Source organism: Mustela nivalis (genome assembly GCF_964662115.1).
Source record: "Mustela nivalis genome assembly, chromosome: 7".
NCBI lineage: Eukaryota > Metazoa > Chordata > Mammalia > Carnivora > Mustelidae > Mustela > Mustela nivalis.
Window position 1 is genome coordinate 110,469,411 of NC_139026.1, and position 18,268 is coordinate 110,487,678.

Sequence of the window (18,268 nt, forward strand, 5' to 3'; positions counted from 1 at the left end):
AGAGGTAAGAGAAGATGTCATACCTATAAAACAAGGACAGGATGTTATAAAGAAGGGAGAGTCAAAGAGTGAAAACTCAATTCCACACAAATAATGGAGAGTAAGAATGAAAAACTACAGAAAAGTTGAATGATAAAGTTAACATCTTCCAGAAGGCAGAACAAAAAGACAAAGAAAAGAAAAAGTGGAAGGAAAAGATTTATTTATTTATTATTATTATTATTTTTTAAATTTTTTTATTTGAGAAAGTGAGAGCATGAGTGGAGGGGCAGAGGGAGAAGGAGAAGCAGACCCCCCACTGAACAGGGGGCCTGACACGAGACTTGATCCAGGGACCCTGGGATCATGACCCGAGTCAAAGGCAAATGCTTAAACGACTGAGCCACCCCAGGAAAGGATTTTTTTTTTTTTTAAGTATAAACAGTTGAAAAAAATCAAAGGTATGAAAACATCATGTTCCAGAAACAGAAAACAGAGTGGAGAAATGCCAAAGAAATAATTCAAGAAAATATCTTAGAACAGAGAGACAGGTGAATCTAGACTCAAAGGGTCCTTGGAAGGCCCACAAGATAGCTGAAAATGAACCTGGGCAAGGCCATGGTGGTGAGAGTGCAGAACACTGGGGACAAAGTAAAGAAATCCACCTCATCTAAAAAAAGAGGGTTGGGGGTTCCTGGGTGGCTCTGTGGTTAAGCATCTGCCTTCCGCTCAGGCCATGATCCCAGAGTCCTGGGATCAAGCCCCACGTTGGGCTCCCTGCTCAGCGGGAAGCCTGCTTCTCCCTCTTCCACTCCCCATGCTTGTGTTCCCTCTCTCACTGTGTCTTTGTCAAATAAATAAATAAAATCTTAAAAAAATAAAAATAAAACAAGAGGGTGAACCAGAAAAAAGTAATTCAGGGGACCCAGGAGACCAAGATCCAACACAAGAGGAGTTTCAGAGAAGAGAATCTGGGGATGACTAAAGGGAAAAGACAAAAAACTAAGTTAAAAACAAAAAACAGTGACTAACTCCATAAAACACAAATTGTGGTGACAGGGGAGAGTTATCACAGTGAACTACACAGCTAAGCCGTGTCTAAACAGGATCCCTAAGACAGCCCTGAACATAGAGCTGACAAAATCATATAAATCCATCAGGATGATGGAGGGATAGAAAAATTAGGGTGTGGTGGTAGAAGTAGAGGGAAAGCTGAGAGAGACGAAACTTTCTGGAGCAGGAAGCCTGCCACTCACGCCTAAAACAGAATAAATCAAGAAGGGGAGCAGTAGAAACAGTTATGAGGGGTATGGAGGAAGATGCCAAACGATTCGGCTGAAAGGCCTGAAGAGCACAGCCTCTGGAGAACACGGAATGACTGGCGTGGGGGCTGCAAGGGAGGCGTGAGTCTAAAACATTCTGACTCCTGAACCAGGGGTGGGAGTGCATGGCCCTAGTCTTCTTCCTCTTTCTCTGGCTGCTGAGCCAGCCCGTCCAGGGACCTTGTGGAGTGGAGAAATGAGCGGTGTTGCACACAGACACACCCCAGCAGAGCTCAACAGTTCGGCACTCACCGAGGACTGGAGAATTCCTGCAGAGGACCCGTTTCAAGATTCTATGAGGCAAACTCTGAAAAGGAAGACCGAGCGATCCAATGATTCATCACTCTCCAAAGTTATTTGCTCAGTGTCTAGCTTCTCCATTCATTAGATTGCAACACTTAGTAAATATATGTTCAAAAATCATTAACATTTCAGGGGCGCCTGGGTGGCTCAGTGGGTTAAAGCCTCTGCCTTTGGCTCAGGTCATGATTCCAGGGTCCTGGGATTGAGCCCTGCATCGGGCTCTCTGCTCAGCCAGGAGCCTGCTTCCTCCTCTCTCTGCCTGCCTCTCTGCTTACTTGTGATCTCTCACTGTCAAAAAAAAAAAAAAAAAATCGTTACCATTTCTTTAGCACTTACTGTGTACCAGACACTATGCTCAAATGCACAAGCAGCAGTGGTCCTTGGGACAACTCTGCGAGGTGAGTAATCTGCCCATTTTACAGATTCTGAAGCACAGCCCAGACTCAGTGAAATATTTGTTGCCAGGCACACAGACTCCAAGGAGCATGCTCTTCCCACTCTGTTCTACTGCCTTCAGTGTTTTTTTGTTTTTTTCCCTAAATGTACTTACTTTTTTTCCAGCTTTACTGAAATTAACTGACAAATGACATTTGTACGTTTAATTTGTCCAACATGATGACTTGATATATACGTGTATTGTGAAATAATTGCTCTAATAAGGTTAGTTAACACATCCATCATCTCACATAGTAACCATTCGGGGTGTGTGTGTTTGTGTGTTAAGAACACCCAAGATTCTCCTCTTAACAACTTTAATAAATAAGACACTGCTGTTAACTATAGTCACTATGCTGTATGTCACATTTCCCAGAACTTACTCCTCTTCCTTCCATGTTACCTTGTTCCTTGCTGACTTTGCAGTACTTTACAGGATGTTGGCACATAGTAGGTGTTCAATAAATATTTATTTTTACCGCCTTTCTTGTTGGAATACAAGCACTGAAAGGGATACCGCATAGAGAGAAGCCCTTAAGCTCATGTCTCATGATGTTGTGAAGAGTAACTGAGCAAACTCTGACCTCTCAAACCCAAACTCACTCATACTGACGTTTTTACTTCCTGTCCCCACAAAGCCCGATTGTCTTCCAGTTTTCCCCTCCTCATTATGTGGCACCTCCATCCACTTAATTGCTTCTGTCAAAGACCTGATTCCCCCTTAGATAAAGAGCTGGCTGATGCTGGCCACATCTCCCCTACCAAACCTTCACCAGTCCCTGCCTGGTGCCCCATCACCCGTGTCTTCCAGCTCCACCATCCCAACATGAGGCCCCAGCATCTCTCATCTGCTTTATTTCCTGAGCTTTCACTTTTGTCCCCTTTCTATTTATTTTCTAGCTCTAAAAGCACAAAATCTCAGCATGGTCCTTATGTCCCTCCCTGCTGAAAACCTTTCAAAATCTACCCCAACTCCTCCTCTTGACCCACTAGGGCCATGTTCTATCTGGTCCTGGGACTCTCTCTCCACCCTCTCCCCCACCTGCTCCCTTTTGCCCACTGACCAACCTTCCTGTAGCATTTCACATGTGGCGAACCCTTGCTTTTCTCAGACTTTTCAAGGTGATTCCCTTTGCCTGGAATGGCTGCTCCCCTTCTCTACCAGGTCCCAGTGCAAATGCTTCTGCCCAACGAAACTTTCCATGAACACTCTGCCATCTAAATAGAGTTCCTCTGGGACACTCTTCATTATATCCTTGTCTTTTCTTCTGCAGTATGTACTCCAATTTATAATTGCATATCTACAGATTTCCATGATTGTTTAATATGCATCTTCACATTAGATTGGAAGCTGCTTGAGGGCTTTCTGAGGGTTGTTTACTGCTGTGTCTTGTAGGTATATTGGCGCCACGCTCAGAGTAGATGTCCAAAAAACTTCTGCCGGCAAGCAAGTGAGCAGGCAGGAATGGACACGTGAATGAATGAATGATGAATGAATGATTGCATGAAAGAAAATACAGAGGAAAAGAAAATTCTGAGTATTTGTTGCATGTAATACACACGTGGGTCTTCTCAAGTTGGTGTAATAGAGAAGAGGGAAATGAGAGTAGAGTATCTAGTAAAGGGGGGCCAGTCAACACAGCTGTTCACCAACATGGCCTGTGCCGTCTGTGAACAATTGCTGTAATAAATAGATAAGTCTATGTCAGTGATGTAAGTGGTGCCCCCTAGAATTATGCAGTGCTCATGCTGCACAATCACACATGGTAGCCTAGGAGGGAATGATAAATGTCAATGGCCTATTGATAAGCCTGGGCTGGCTGATCTTGTTTGTATTTCATTTTATCCATCTTTGCTGAAACACTGAAGTATCTTTAGGAATCAGGTCTTGTCTCAGAGTCACCTACTCTTCCATTCTTTGGTTTCTAGTCTCCAACACACTCTTTGCAAGCACCAAAATTTACCTTTGCCCTCTCTATGGTTTTCTTTGTTTTACTCTTCCATTCTTTGGTTTCTAGTCTCCAACACACTCTTTGCAAGCACCAAAATTTACCTTTGCCCTCTCTATGGTTTCTTTGTTCCATTCTTTGTTCCAGTTTTTTGTTTATTACACCTGTCACATCTTGTGAGCCTGTTCTCTGGCCCTTTGCTCTGGCTAGTTCAGAGAGTCAGTCATGCCAATACCAGTGTCTTGCTACCTTCAAAGTGGTTTCTGAATCCAAAGACAAGAAATGGCCTCTAGTGTAACTGTGTGTTTTTGGCCAGCATTTTCTCTGCGATAGACACAAGGACCTTAGACTTCTTGGGGTGAAGGACTTTCATTACCATCTGTTGACCAGGCAACCATAGGACTTCCTGTACATCCTGGGCTGAGGGGGGCTGTGTTATCCTTGAACATGGAAGGGAAAGAGCCAACTGCTTTGGAAACCCAGACATCCACCTTTTTTTTTTTTTTTTTTTTTTTAAAGGAAGTGCTATGCCCAATGTAGGGCTTGAACTCACGACCTAAGATCAAGAGTTGCACACTCCACTGACTGAGCCAGCCGGGCGCCCTCACTTCTCTGAGTATTGTCTCCTCCAATGATTCCATTCTGTTCCTCTACCTGTACAGCATGAGCTCTTTGGGATTTTCTCCTCTCAGAAGAAGAGATGTCAGTAAAATAAATCAGATCATGTCACTCTTCTAAAAACCTTTCAAAAGTTTCCCAGAACAGCTCACTAGTTTTATTGCTCCCCCGACAGTCTCCTGCTGGTCACACCAAATTCTTCACCACTCCCTGAACAAGCCAAAAAAAGGTTTTCCTTCCCCTTCGTCTGGCCAACTCCTACTTTCCAATCTCAGCTTGCACTGCTTTTACTCTCAGAAGACCTGGTCCCCTCCCCCAGGACAAAAACCAAGTTCAGGGGCCAGTCAGGTGTCCCTCCCATGCTCAGCCCCCGATCTCAGCACTCACACCCATTGCAATCTTCCAGATACCTGTGTGTTTCTACCACGAGGACGCACCTTGTCTGAAGGCAGAGACTCTGGCTCACCAAGCACGTGCTTGGCACATTACAACCACGCCATTGGTGTTTGCTCAGTGTGAGTAAGTGAATGAAAGAAGCCACACAGTATCTCTTACCTCTTTCAGGCTTCAGTTCTTGTCACTGAGGGAGCATCGGAAACAGGGGCTCAGAGCTGTTCCTTGCCGGTCTCTGTTACTCTGATTTAAGCAGGTCTTTTATCCCCAGAGTGCACTTCCTTACCACTGTTCTCTATCTCTCCACCTCCTCTTTAGCCCCAAAACTCAAACTAGAACCTCCCAATCTATGACTATTCAGGAGGATCATGGGAGGACCTGTACAAGGAGACACAGAGAGACAAGAGGCACCGTGAGAAGGGCAACGATCCCTGCTTCCTGACTGCCTCTTTTGTGCTCTGCCCTTTACCTCCTGAGCCTTCCAAATCTGTGAAGAACCTATTATTGTCCTATTTGGGGAAGGTGTGGACACTGAGGCCCCGAGGCTTCAATAGGCAACCCATCTAGTCAGTTCCGCAGCCACCAAGTGTTGGGACCAGGTAAAAACAGCGATAGCACTATGCCCTGAGCCTGTAGGGTGGCTCGGCCTAGGACAGGGATGGCTTCCTGTGATGCTCACAGTAAGCCTCAGGAGGTGAGCAAACCGTTCATCCCCATTTGGCAGGTAAGGAACCTGAAGTCTGGGGAACTTAAAAAACTCCATCCAGGTCACACAGTCAGTGGCTGAGCGAGGACCACTTTACTATATCTGCCCTTTGCTTAAAGCCCTCCAGGGGAAGAAAACAGAAAGTGGGTGAAAAATAAATAAGGCATAGGAAGGATCATTAGGAGGGCAGAGGGGTTCTGGAACAAGGAATGCACATGAACCTCAGTCTTCTTCACCAAGAGGAGCCAAAAGGCCATCCATATACATCGCACATGGGGAGAATGAGCTGACCACATCCACCACACGTGCCCTCACCACCTTCCTACTGGACACTTCTATTTGCCCTTCCCCCCACGACTGCCCAGGGGCCAGTATCAGTTCTCAGGCCACTTGCTTTCCAAAGGTCAACGGTCAATGCTTCCATTCATGCAGACAGAAGAAAGCCCTATAAAAGGCTGGGCCCAGATCTCCAGTTCTCAATCTAGACTGCACATTAGAATTACCTGGAAAACTTTTACAGGCTTCACACAGCTAAGCCCCACCCCAGACCAATTAAACCATATCCCTGGGCTGCAGACTTGGGTACTGGTATTTTTTTTAAAAGCTTCCCTAGTGCTTCTCATGTGTAGCCAGAGCTAAAAACCACTGCATCTTGGGAGACGAGTCCACGTGGAAAAGTAAATAGCATTCTGTGGCACTATCTACACACATAAAAGATCCAAATTCTTTTGGAGTCAGGGAGGGGAGTTGGTGACAGCCCCATAAAGGAGGTGAGATTTGACGCGACCCCGAGCAACAACCGGAGGAAGGAGGAGGGAGATATCTAAGGAGGAAATGACATGACCTTGTGCTTTCCTCATCCTACACTGGGCCCATCCATACTCTTCTGCTCCCCAGTGCAGGCTTACCAGGGACGGAATTCAGCAAAGGCACGCGGAGCAGAGCTCCAAGTATAAAGGTTTATTTCGAGGCGTATTTAAATGGTGCCTGATGGTTGCTGAACTGGAGAGAAGAGAAAGTAGAGAGAACAGGAGAAGAGCACTTCCTCTCCTCTGCCCTCATCTCCATCGTCCTCCCTCGAACATTATCACATTTCCTTCACCCATCTTCAAGAGCCCCTGTGCTTACCACCAACCTCGGGGACTCTCTCGGGACTGTGCTTCCAATGTGGCACAGCAGTTCAGAGGACACTGCCCGGTTCCTCTGCTCCCAGAGCACAGAGAGAGAGGAATGCCTCCATGCCTGCAGTTTCCCTTAAGGAGAGCCACGGCAGCCATGGGCTGAGCCCAGGAAACCAGCTACGAGGTGTGGGCCTGTAGCCTCTGAGGCCCACACCCTCTCCTTACTGCCCTCTCCAGATGCAGGTGAAAATGTGTTTGCGGCTCTAATTCATGGAGAGAAACTGCGGTCCCCTGCAGGAAAACGGTCTGTGGATGGTGATAGACCAGAAATTCCAAGCTGAGGGTAAGTTACCCCAGAGACCAGTTCAAATGCAAGAGGTGGGTCAAGATGAAGAAAAGGGCCATGTCAGTCAGTCTCAAAACATTCCCTAAATAGGGTTTACAGTACCTCCACCAGGGACCTTGGGTGGCTCAGTCAGTTAAGCATCTGCCTTTGGCTTGGTTCATGATCCTGGCGTCCCAGGATGGAGCCTGCTTCTCTCCCTCTGCTGCTCCCCCTGTTTAAGCTCTCTCACATGTGTGCTCTCTCTCTCAAATAAATATCTTTTTTTTTTTTTTTTGGTGTTGTCTGTGTGTGTGTGTGTGTGTGTGTGTGTGTGTGTGTTTTGAAGATTTTTTTTTTCAAGATTTTATTTATTTATTTATCACAGAGAGAGATCACAAGGTAGGCAGAGAGATAGGCAGAGAGAGAAGGAAGCAGGCTTCCTGCGGAACAGAAAGCCCGATGTGGGGCTTGATCCCAGGACCCCAAGATCATGACCTGAGCCGAAGGCAGAGGCTTAACCTACTGAGCCACCCAGGCGCCCCCAAGGTTTTATTTATTTATTTGACAGACAGAGGTCACAAGTAGGCAGAAGAGGCAGGCAGAGAGGAAGGAGGAAGCAGGCTCCCTGATGAGCAGAGAGCCCGATGCGGGGCTCAATCCCAGGACCCTGGGATCACGACCTGAGCCCAAGGCAGAGGCTTTAACCCACTGAGCCACCCAGGTGCCCCTCAAACAAATATAATCTTAAAAAAAAAAAAAAAAAGAAGAAGAAGAACATCCCCCACAATTAGGACCTACTTTTCAACACTGACTCAAGCCCCTCTAAACACTTCCCCACAGCCTCTCAGTCATGCTGGTGATTAGGGTAGGGTCAGTCTTTCTGGGCTCAAGATCCAGGCTTGGGGGTTGTATGTGCCAACCCCTCACCACCCCCAACTAACCAAGAACATCAATTTGCATCTGGAATTGTCCTACGTCAGAGCGCCCTCCCAGGCAGCATTCCCTTACCTCCAAACCAAATGGAGAGATCTGGGGCGACCCCACCTCCAGAAATGGGACCTGCAGAGTCTGTGTTAAAATGCAAATATGAGGGGGGCTTAAATATTTTTAAAGATGGAATACAAGAAACTAATTGCCCCGGGGCAGAAAGGATTACCTTTTATATGCAAATGAAATAATGAATCTTTAAATGCAGTTTTTGTCAGGGTGATGAGCTGACTGAGGCTGGAGGGAAGGGGCCACCTGGGTGGGCCCCAGTGCATGATAAAAAACCCACCAGGGCCAAGCAGAGAAAGGGGATGCAAGACCCTGGGAAAGTTGATACAAAAGTCTAGGGGCAAGCCAGCGTGGAGAAAGAGGATCAGATTCCTGGGGTCAGTAACTAAAGGGTGACAAAGAAGATTTTGACTTTGTCCAGAAATCCAAGTGGTCAGTTGGGGCAAAAGTAGGCGAGGAAGATCCTACCCCAGAATCCGGAGGCAGGAGCTCAAAGCAAATGGAAAGTGCTCGCCTTAGTGGCCTGGACTTCTGCTCCTGCTCAAATCTGACTCTTCTCTCCCAGAACACGCTCAACTGTGGATTTCCTGATTGTAGGGGGTTATGTTGAATTTTAGTTTGATACTCCCAGTGCCTGGCATTCATTAAGCAATCACTGGTGAAGGAATGATTAATTAATTATTTGCTTCTGTCCTCCTTCTCATTCATTCATTCACCAAGAATTTACTGAGGTCAGCTGTATGCCAGGCAATGTAATGGGTGTGGTCCCCATACTCACTAGACAGAACGTGAAGAAACGATCTGTTAATTCTGCAAATAATTACTTTTATGCGGGTGCCTGGGTGGCTCAGTGGGTTAAAGCCTCTGCCTTCGGCTCGGGTCATGATCCCAGGGTCCTGGGATTGAGCCCCACATGGGGCTCTCTGCTCAGCAGGGAGCCTGCTTCCTCCCCTCTCTTTGCCTGCCTCTCTGCCTACTTGTGATCTCTGTCTGTCAAATAAATAAATAAACAAAATCTTTTTAAAAATAATTAATTAATTAATTACTTTTAGGGTATGGAAGGGTAAGAACAGCAGAGAAGGGAGACCCAACTCAGAGCAGGGGGGTACAAGGCTGTTTCCTATAGGAAAGCTTATTTCAAATAAATCTGAAGGAGGGATAGAAGTGAGAGGAAAAGGCATTGCAGGCCAAGAGTAGAGCAAAGGTCCTGAGGTAGAAAGTTTAAGGAACTGAAAGAAGGATGGAGACTGAGCAGCAGCAAAGGAAAATAAAGTCTATTACGTGAAGCAGAGAGGTAACACTGCATATTACCTTCCATCTAGAAGGCCTGCCCTGTCAGAGAGATTATAGGGAAGTCCATTCCAATGGATTAAAGTAGATCTGCATCAGTCTCACTGCTTGTCCTTTTCTGATCTTTGTTTCTCGGTCTGCTTTTCTGCAGCTCTTGAACCTGGCTTTGGAAGCAGCCCTCCTCCTTTCCTGCAGAGATGGGTGTGGGAATCTGCTAGTGCAGTGTCTTCCCCAGGAGCCATTCGCTGCGGTGAGAGTCAAGTTTGGGGGAACTCATCGCTGATGAGTCACCAGAGAGAGTCTGAATGGATGTGCAGAGCACCCCTGAGGAGCCCTTGGGAAAGAAACTTCAGCCCTTTCTGTCTGACACCGAGGCCTCCACCAGACAGAATGGGAGGAGCAGGAGATGGGGGATTGAGTGGGTAGGAAATTGGTTTACAAGAGGCAGACAGTATGTACCTTGAGTGGCCAAGCCGTCTGTAAGCTGAGTTTTCTATTTAGGTGAAGATGGAGCAGCTTATGAAGCTTCTCTAGACACCTGAGGACAACTCAGAGAACAGATGAAAGGAGACAAAGTGGGAGGCCTCCCAAAGGCTCAAAGGAAGGCACCGTTTCTAACCATCCAGGTCAGAAGGGACTACTAACTTAGGACCTGAAATGCAATTTCCTCCCCTGGGCTTGGGAGACTTTAAACAGAGGACTCAGGGCACCTGGGTGGCTCAGTCAGTTAAGTATCTGCCTTCAGTGCAGGTCATGGTCCCAGGGTCCTAGGATCGAACCCCTTGTTGGGCTCTCTGCTCAGCAGGGAGTCTGCTTCTCCCTGTCCCTCTGCCTGCTGCTCACCTTGCTTGTGCTCTCTTTCTGTCTAGTAAATAAATAAAATATTTTTTAAAATAAAAATAAATAAGTAAACAGAGGACTCAGCCACCTGGACTTCTGACCTACAGAAATTGTGAGAAAATAAATTTGTGCTCTCTTAGGTTGCTATGTTTGTGGTAATTTGCTGCATCAGCAACAGAAACGAAAGGACTCTTCAATATGTTAAAAAATATTGTTTTTTAATTGGTGCTCAGAAAATCTCTTCCTTCTTTGTAATTCTTCCTCCTCCAGTGAAATTTAGAGCATGAGTCAAGAAGAAGCTTCTGAAAACTCAAGCTCAGTCCCATCTACATTTTAGGGCAAACTAGGTCCAAGTATTCACCACTGGTCTTATTTTGTCAATTTCTGTTCAGGACCCTGATCCAGGCTTTCCTCACATTCTCAAGGGAGTGTTGAGGAAAGCATGGCAAAATCAAACACTGAGTTATACACACCCAAAGAGATATCATAGTCTATCACCCTAGCCTGGGGTTCTCGAAGTGCAGGCCCTGGGCCACAGTCATGAGCATCACTTATAAACTACCAGAAATGCAAAACCTCAAACTCTTTCCAGATTTACCGACCAGAAACCCTGACGATGGTGCCCAGGTATTTGCGCTTTAAGAAGGCCCCCAGATGATGCTGATATATGCTCGAGGTTGAGAACCATCGTGCCTCCTAGCTTGTACAGCACCACCTTCCTATAAATGACTGGGATGAGTGGCAGAGTTGGTACAGGGGGAGAGTAGAGGCATTCCAGTAGGTAGAGAGAGGTCCCTAGGTTTATCCTAGCAGTTCTCCAAGTTGCCACCAAGTCTCCAGGGCTTACCGACGGAAACTCTTCAGTGCTGGATAAGCACAAATGCAGTGCTAAGGACCCAGCTAGGTTAGGCAAACTGGGTGGGTAATAAGGGGAAGTGGCAGGTGCCCTTTCACGGAGCGTCGGCTCTGAGCTGACGCTGGCAGGTACTGCCCAATAACACACTGTGGGTGGGCACTGTGTTCACTGGGGAGGGCAACAGGCCATCCTATCCTCAAAAGTGCTCTTCTATGTAAGTTCAAGACCTACCAGAAAACATTATTCCAGAATACAAGTAAGGCACACCTAAATAAACCAAGAGGTGCTTGCAATTACTCACTGCAAAATGTTTTTTAAAACCTGAAAGGAGTCCTCATGTACTTAGCTCACATCCTACGTGACCGGGCGAAAGTCGGCAAAGGAGGACGCCTGGGTGGCTCAGTCAGTTAAGAGTCTGCCTTCGACTCAGGTCATGATCTCAGTGTCCTGAGATCGAGACCCACATCGTGCTCCCTGCTCAGCAGGGAGTCTGATTCTCCCTCTCCTTCTGCTGTTCCCCCTGCTTGTGCTCTCTCTCTGTCAAATAAATAAATAAAATCTTAAGGGGAAAAAAAAGCTGGCAGAGGATGATCCACAGCAGACCCAGGAAACAGGAACTCAGGGGGAAAATCAGCTTTTCTAGGCACCTGTAGGAGAAAAGAGAGGGAGAGTTTTAGGCACACAAGAGAGAACTCTGGGGACTGAGTTGTGGAGAGAGTCTGCCCACCCAAGGCCCCTGGGGCCCTGGCCTCCCCTTGGATCTCGTCAACAAACAGGCTGTTGTCCAAACGGGTCAGTCAGGACTCCACTCATTAGCTGCCTTTTGGTCTTCTGCCCATTTATGTCTCCCTTGTCTTTCCCCATGAATTGTTCAGACTCATATCTCCGTATGCCCACCTGACATGCAGCTTCTTGGCAGGTGCCTAGGAGTTCGCCTCCATGCGCCCCTACCTCTACCCAGATGGCCCCAACAGCTTAAAACGGATTGAACGGACTGTCTAGTGTGGTCCACCTAGGCAAAGAGGCAACTCCTGGGAGAATGTTCTTGGGGGTCATCTCAACCATGCGCAGCTCGTGTCCTATTCTTCCATACAGTGTGAAATGACACCCGTCACGGGGGTGCTTACATGTGTGAGAGAGTAGGAAAGAGTTCGGACAGGCCAGGGTCAGGGAAAGAGTTTTTTTTTTTTAAGGGAAAGAAATCTTTCTTTTTCTTTAAGATTTTATTTATTTATTTGACAGAGAGCATGAGAGAGTGTAAGCACAGGGAGGGGCAGAGGAAGAAGGAGAAGCAGGCTTCCCACTGAGCAGAGAGCCTGATGCAGGGCTCTATCCCAGGAGCCTGGGATCATGACCTGAGCTGAAGGCAAACGCTTAACCCTCTGAGCTGCACAGGAGCCCCTAGGGAAAGAATTCTTGATGGAGACAGGGACCCTCTTTGTTGGTGTATCAGAAAGTGTAAGCCCAAGACACCGCTGGACTGTAGTGCCCCTTTGGGAACTCCCACACACGTGATACATACCAGTGGGGGATTTCCAGAAAGCCTGGGCACTTGATATGTGACAGAAGTTACTTCCCTTCTGGGGGGTCTCAACTTCTCTATTTGTATTGCTTTGCTATGACTCCTGAAAAAACACAACAAAGTACCACAGACTGGGGGCTTGGACGGCAGATATTTACTTCCTTACAGTTCTGGAGGCCACACGTCCAAGATCAAAGTGGCAGCCGATCCGGTTTCTCTTGAGGCTCTCCACGTGTCTTGCAGGTGGCTGCCTCTCTCTGCGTCCTCAGGTGGCCTTTCCTGTGTGTGTGTGTGTGTGTGTGTGCGCGCACCTCTGGTGTCCCACTGTATGTCCAAATTTCTTTTTCTTAGGAGGACACCAGGGGCATCTGGGTGGCGCAGTCAGTTAAGCGTCTGACTCTGGGTTTCGGCCGGGGTGGTGATCTTGGGGGCATGGCATCAAGCCCCATGTCAGGCTCCACGCTCAGCGCTCAGGGTGGCATCTGCTTGACAGTTTTTCTCCCTCTCCCTCTGCCCCTCCTGCTCATGCCCTCTCTCTCTCTCTATCTCCTCTCAAATAAGTAAATAAAATATATTTTTTTTAAGATTTCATTTATTTATTTGACAGAAAGAGAGAGACAGTGAGAGAGGGAACACAGCAGGGGGAGCGGCAGGCAGAGCAGGCAAGGGAGAAGCAGGCTCCTGGCTGAGCAAGGAGCCGGACGCAGGACCCTGGGATCCTGGGATCCTGACCTGAGCAGAAGGCAGACACTTAACAACTGAGCCACCAAAGCGCCCCTCATTTAACTTCTTTAAAGGTCCCATCTTCGTGGATGTATGAATTTCAGAAGGCTGCAAGTCATTCCAGGGCATTACTGAATAAGAAATACTAAGAACAATCCATCTTCGTAGGTGAAGGAAGGGACAGTGGAGAGAAGACAACTGTGTTATCAGCAGAGCACCTCTAAGCACCCCTGCAAATTTTCAGAAAGGTCTTTCTTGTCCTTTATGAATGAAAAGAATATCACTCGTTCATCTAAGAACCATGAACTGAGGGCCTCCCTAGGCCAAGTATTGTGAAGGTAAAGTCGTAAGAGCTGAGAGACGAGGCCCCCGGTGCAAAGCAGGTTTCATCTGGTGCCATCAAGAAGCTGGAGGTCAGGGTAGTACCAGCCGCCCCATCCCAGTCCTGAAGGAGCCCCTAACTCTTGCTGGGGAGGCCGGACCAGCTCTGTCGGTGCAACAGGAACACCCCTGGGCAGCGCATGGCCAAGTTCTCACTGGCGTGGCACAGACCTCAACCGCTGTGGGCCTTCAGAATGGGGAAGACAGCGGCAGCGGGGACGGGGAAGTGGTCACCAGCCTGGGCCATCAGTCCTGCTGCAGATTTGGGCTCTAGATCATAAAAGCCAGCAGTCATCACACCTCCATCATGCGGACGCCTCCAGATCTGCAGTTTTTAAGTTTCCAAAATCACCCTTCCAGCACGAGTCTTGCTCTGCTCAACACCGTCCCACCCACCCCCCACCCTGCAACATTCCCCAACACCCAGTGTGAACTGAAAGCTTCCCCCTCGGGGGCGGAGGAGGAAAGGGGTTCCCCACCTCTGCACACATACCTGATGGAGGCAGCTTGACTGGACCGGGCACAGAGGTTCACCCCCGTGCCCCCTTCCCAGCTCAGCCCAACCCCTCAGCGCTGGCGGAGGACCTGCTGGCCCACCAGGAAGCAGGCCCAATTCGGTGGGAGGCCCGGGCTGCTCACTGACTGCACCAGGCATCAGGGGACCACATGTGGGCAGGAGGGGGAGCCTATAGGATCAGAGAGACAAACAGAATCCCAGCAAGGCAAAGGACACACAGCCCAGGGAACTGATTCTCTCTCCTCTACATTTTTGGGGCCCAGAGTCCAGACTGGCCTGGGAGAGCAGGCAGGGTCTCCTCACCTCTCCTGAACCCCACGGGGCAGGTCCGAAAGGCCCCCATATGCTCACCCCCAGGGTGCCTGTGCCTAGCCTGCAGATGGGCCCCTCCTAGGTTTCTCAGGGATGCTGGGGGCTCTGCTGGTGGGGCCTCGCTGCCCTCTATGCTGGGCAGTCCACAGGGGGCAGTGGGCCGGCCCCAGTGAGGGCCAAAGCACCTTTCCTGTGGTGATATGTGGGGAACATCTCTAAAACACCAAGGAGATTAGAATTCACTTTCATGGAAAAAGGGAGTGTCCCGTGGCCCTTTCAGAAGCAGCATTTGTTGGTGCGGAGTGGAGGTCCGCAGGGTGAGGGGAGATGGCTAGTGCAGGCTTCCACATGGCTGGGTCCCCCAGCCGCCTGCCTCACATGCAGCCCACAGATGGAGACAGACAGAAAAACTGACAGCCAGCAGAGGGGCGGGGGGTCACAGCATCCTCATTCAATGTCTCCTGTGTTTCTTCTGTGTCACCACCAAAGGACACCAGCAGTTCACTGCAGTAAAGCCAGGGGGAATCTGGCTTTAACTACAGGAACGGAAAGATGTGAATCTACCCTCCTTGAATTCCTAAAGAAAAGGAGCTTAGACCTGAATTTCTCTGGGGACACTACTCTCTCCTGCAGACATGCACACAGCTCCTAGAAACCCTAGGAAGTCCCGAATCTCATCTCTTCAGGCTGAAAATGTGGGTTGACAACTTGTGAGCACTCTGAACCTCTGAGGCGTGGCGGGAGCCCTCCTTCCAGGCACTAAGGAGCATCAGCAGTGGTGTTCTCGGTCTACCTCACTCAACAGCAGTAGCCTTGAGGATCACCCAGCTTCCAGGAAGGAGAAGGAGAGACCCACAGTCTGGGTTCAAAATACATAGGGTAAGCTTTGTGGTGAGAACTCCTAAAAACAAATATATTATTTCTTCAAGACTCATATTGTGGGGCGCCTGGGTGGCTCAGTCGTTAGGCGTCTGCCTTCTGCTTGGGTCAGGATCCCAGGGTCCTGGGATCGAGCCCCATGTCAGGCTCCCTGCTTGGAGGGAGGCCTGCTTCTCCCTCTCCCACTCCCCCTGCTTGTGTTCCCTCTCCCACTGTGCCTCTCTCTGTCAAATAAATAAAATCTTAAAAAAAAAATAAAAAGACATTGTGCCAGATGTTTTACATGTATTGTATTATTCCACTCAGTCTTCTAGGTATTATTACCATTCCATTGTAGAGATGAGAAAATGAGTCTCAGGAAGGTAACTAGCTTAGAGAATTAACTTGCCTATAGTCCCCTGGCTAGTAATTGGGGGAGGTAGAATTGAACTCACTTGACCCCGTGGCCCACATGGTAACTACTAGGCTCTACTCCCTCTCTTGTAAACTGAGGTTGTCGATCCTCATGGATCAGCAAGGGCGGTGCCTTTACAAAGCCAAAAGCAGGGCTTAGGAAAAAATACTCTAGTTCATAAGCAGTCTGCAGTCTTAAGGTTAAAAAATTAAAAAATAAAATAAATAAAAAATTATTCTTTCTTGAGGCACATTTTACATAATTCATCTATTTCAACTGTCCAATTGAATGATTTTTAGTAAACCTACCAAGTTGAACTGTACAAGCATTATCTTCAGTACTTTTAGAACATTTCCATTACCCCAATCATAACCTTTATGCTCATTTACCTGCCAGTCAAAATATGACCCACAGATGTTGTGTTTGGTCCACCAGATTTAAAATATTTTAAAAAAATTTTTTGTTAGTTTTCTAAATTGAGATGATTTCAGATAAAAGTTTTAAATTTTAACCTCTTTTTTTTTTTTTAAGATTTTATTTATTTATTTGACAGACAGAGATCACAAGTAGGGAGAGAGGCAGGGAGAGAGAGAGGAGGAAGCAGGCTCCCTGCTGAGCAGAGAGCCAGATGTGGGGATGGATGTGGGGATCGATCCCAGGACCCTGACCTGAGCCGAAGGCAGAGGCTTTAACCCACTGAGCCCCAAATTTTAACCTCTTGAAAAATCAGGAGATTGGGAAAAATTTGACCTTCCTTTATACAAGGCAAAACTATTACCTGCTCCTTTCAGACAAACATGTACTTGCTAGTTCCTCATGAAATCAGAGAGGGGGCCCAGGAGGGGGCCCCAGAACCATGGCCCCAAATGTTTGCCCTGCAGCCCCAGGCACCTGTCTGTACAGCTCTTGGCAGATGGCAGAACCGTTGTGACTGTTTTGTTGTGACACAGATAATTTTTGGTTCTTACCAAAAAGGAGCTGCTCTTTTTACTGGAGCAAACTTCTCTGAAAACAAAGCCATATGTCTTATTTTGAAACTTTTGATTAGGGTTTGTACCTGATATGGTCAAAGAAAGCTCAGAGTTTGCTTCTTTTCTTGCTATCTCTTTGGACTCTACCTCTCCTTGCACATAAAGATGGCATTTCTCGAGTCTTGTTTTTTGGCTTAAATTTGCTAGAATCAATGCAGACACACTTCTCACGGAGCTTGTGACAGCCGATCTGAGGATGACTTTCTGTTGTTACTCAGGTAGACAATGCTAGTTATCTCCCCAATTCTTTCTTTGCTCCTTACCATTTCATTCAGAGCAGCGATGTTTTCAGGGAAGGTGTACCCAGCCCTAGGGAGTGAAGTATGACTGGCTTGATCCATTCTGGGGACTCAGGTTTCTTTGACTGACTTAGGAGTAGGCATATGACCCACACTAGTCAGAGACAGAAGGGGGTATTGATCTCAGCTGGGGATTTTTGGAGCAGATTCCCCTCTTTTGCCATCTTTGCTTATTGTCACAACAATATGTAATACTTGGTGCTACAACAGCCACCTTGTGATCATGAGGGCAAAACCGAGAGAATCACAGAGAAGCTGAAACAGAGCCCTGGTGTTGCTGAGCTCCCACATCATCCAGACCTTTCCTTCTGGACTTCTGGTTACATGAGACAAGATATGTTCTTATTGCTAAGGCCACTTCTACCTATGCATTCTGTTATTTGAAACCAAAAGCATCCTGACCAAAGTATAACATTTGAATCACAACTCCTATTGCCGAGGACACCTCCCTGCTTTCCATCATTTGTTCAATTCACTAACCATATTTTGGGGTGGGTCACTCATGTAGAAAGCCACATTCAACCAGGTTATGTTGGCACGGGTTTTTTTGTTTTTAAAGATTTATTTATTGGGAGTTGCCTGGGAGGTTCAGTCGGTTGAGCACCTGCCTCATGCTCAGGTCATAATACCAGAATCCTGGGATAGAGCCTGTGTAGGGCTCCCCGTTCAGTGGGAAGCCTGCTTCTCCCTCTCCTTCTGCCCCTCTCCCTGTTTGTGCTCTCTATGTCAAATAAATAAATCTTTTTTTTTTTTTTAAAGAAAGAATTATTTATTTATTTGAGAGACAAGTGAGAGTATGTGCCCGTGCCCCAGCAGGGGCAGAGGGAGAAAAACTCAGGCAGACTCCATGCTGAGCACAGAGCCAACGTGGGGTTTGATTCCACGACCCTGAGATTATGACCTGAACCAAAATCCAGAGGTTGAGTTTTTCCTCATTTTAACTCCAGAGTTTATGCACAAATGATATGACCTAAAAACCATAGAACAAAAGACTTTGAGGTTAACCAAGGAAACAGAGGACAAAGGCACAGACCTTGCCACAGCAGATGGACTTCCAGCAGCCATCCTGGATTAAAT

The 18,268-nt window shown here is 47.5% G+C and overlaps 1 protein-coding gene and 1 long non-coding RNA gene across 3 annotated transcripts in view; one reads left to right on the top strand and one right to left on the bottom strand.

Annotated features, from left to right (window-relative positions):
- ADA2 (adenosine deaminase 2) overlaps positions 1-6,969 on the bottom strand; it is a 46,421-nt gene extending 39,452 nt beyond the window's left edge. Inside the window, exons 1-3 of one of the 2 annotated variants that reach the window (XM_082738159.1) lie at positions 6,841-6,969; positions 5,162-5,377; positions 1,554-1,892 (exon numbers count right to left, since the gene is read on the bottom strand). The gene's annotated coding sequence lies outside the window, so the exon portion shown is untranslated. Of the gene's footprint in view, positions 1-1,553; positions 1,893-5,161; positions 5,378-6,840 lie in introns of those variants that run through there. The other variant, XM_082738162.1, reaches the window with a different exon arrangement.
- Positions 6,970-7,082: 113 nt separating this feature from the next.
- LOC309868362 lies at positions 7,083-10,416 on the top strand. The gene is made up of 2 exons (XR_014313651.1): positions 7,083-7,169; positions 9,589-10,416. It is a non-coding gene; the product is annotated as an uncharacterized lncRNA (long non-coding RNA).
- Positions 10,417-18,268: the final 7,852 nt, after the last annotated feature.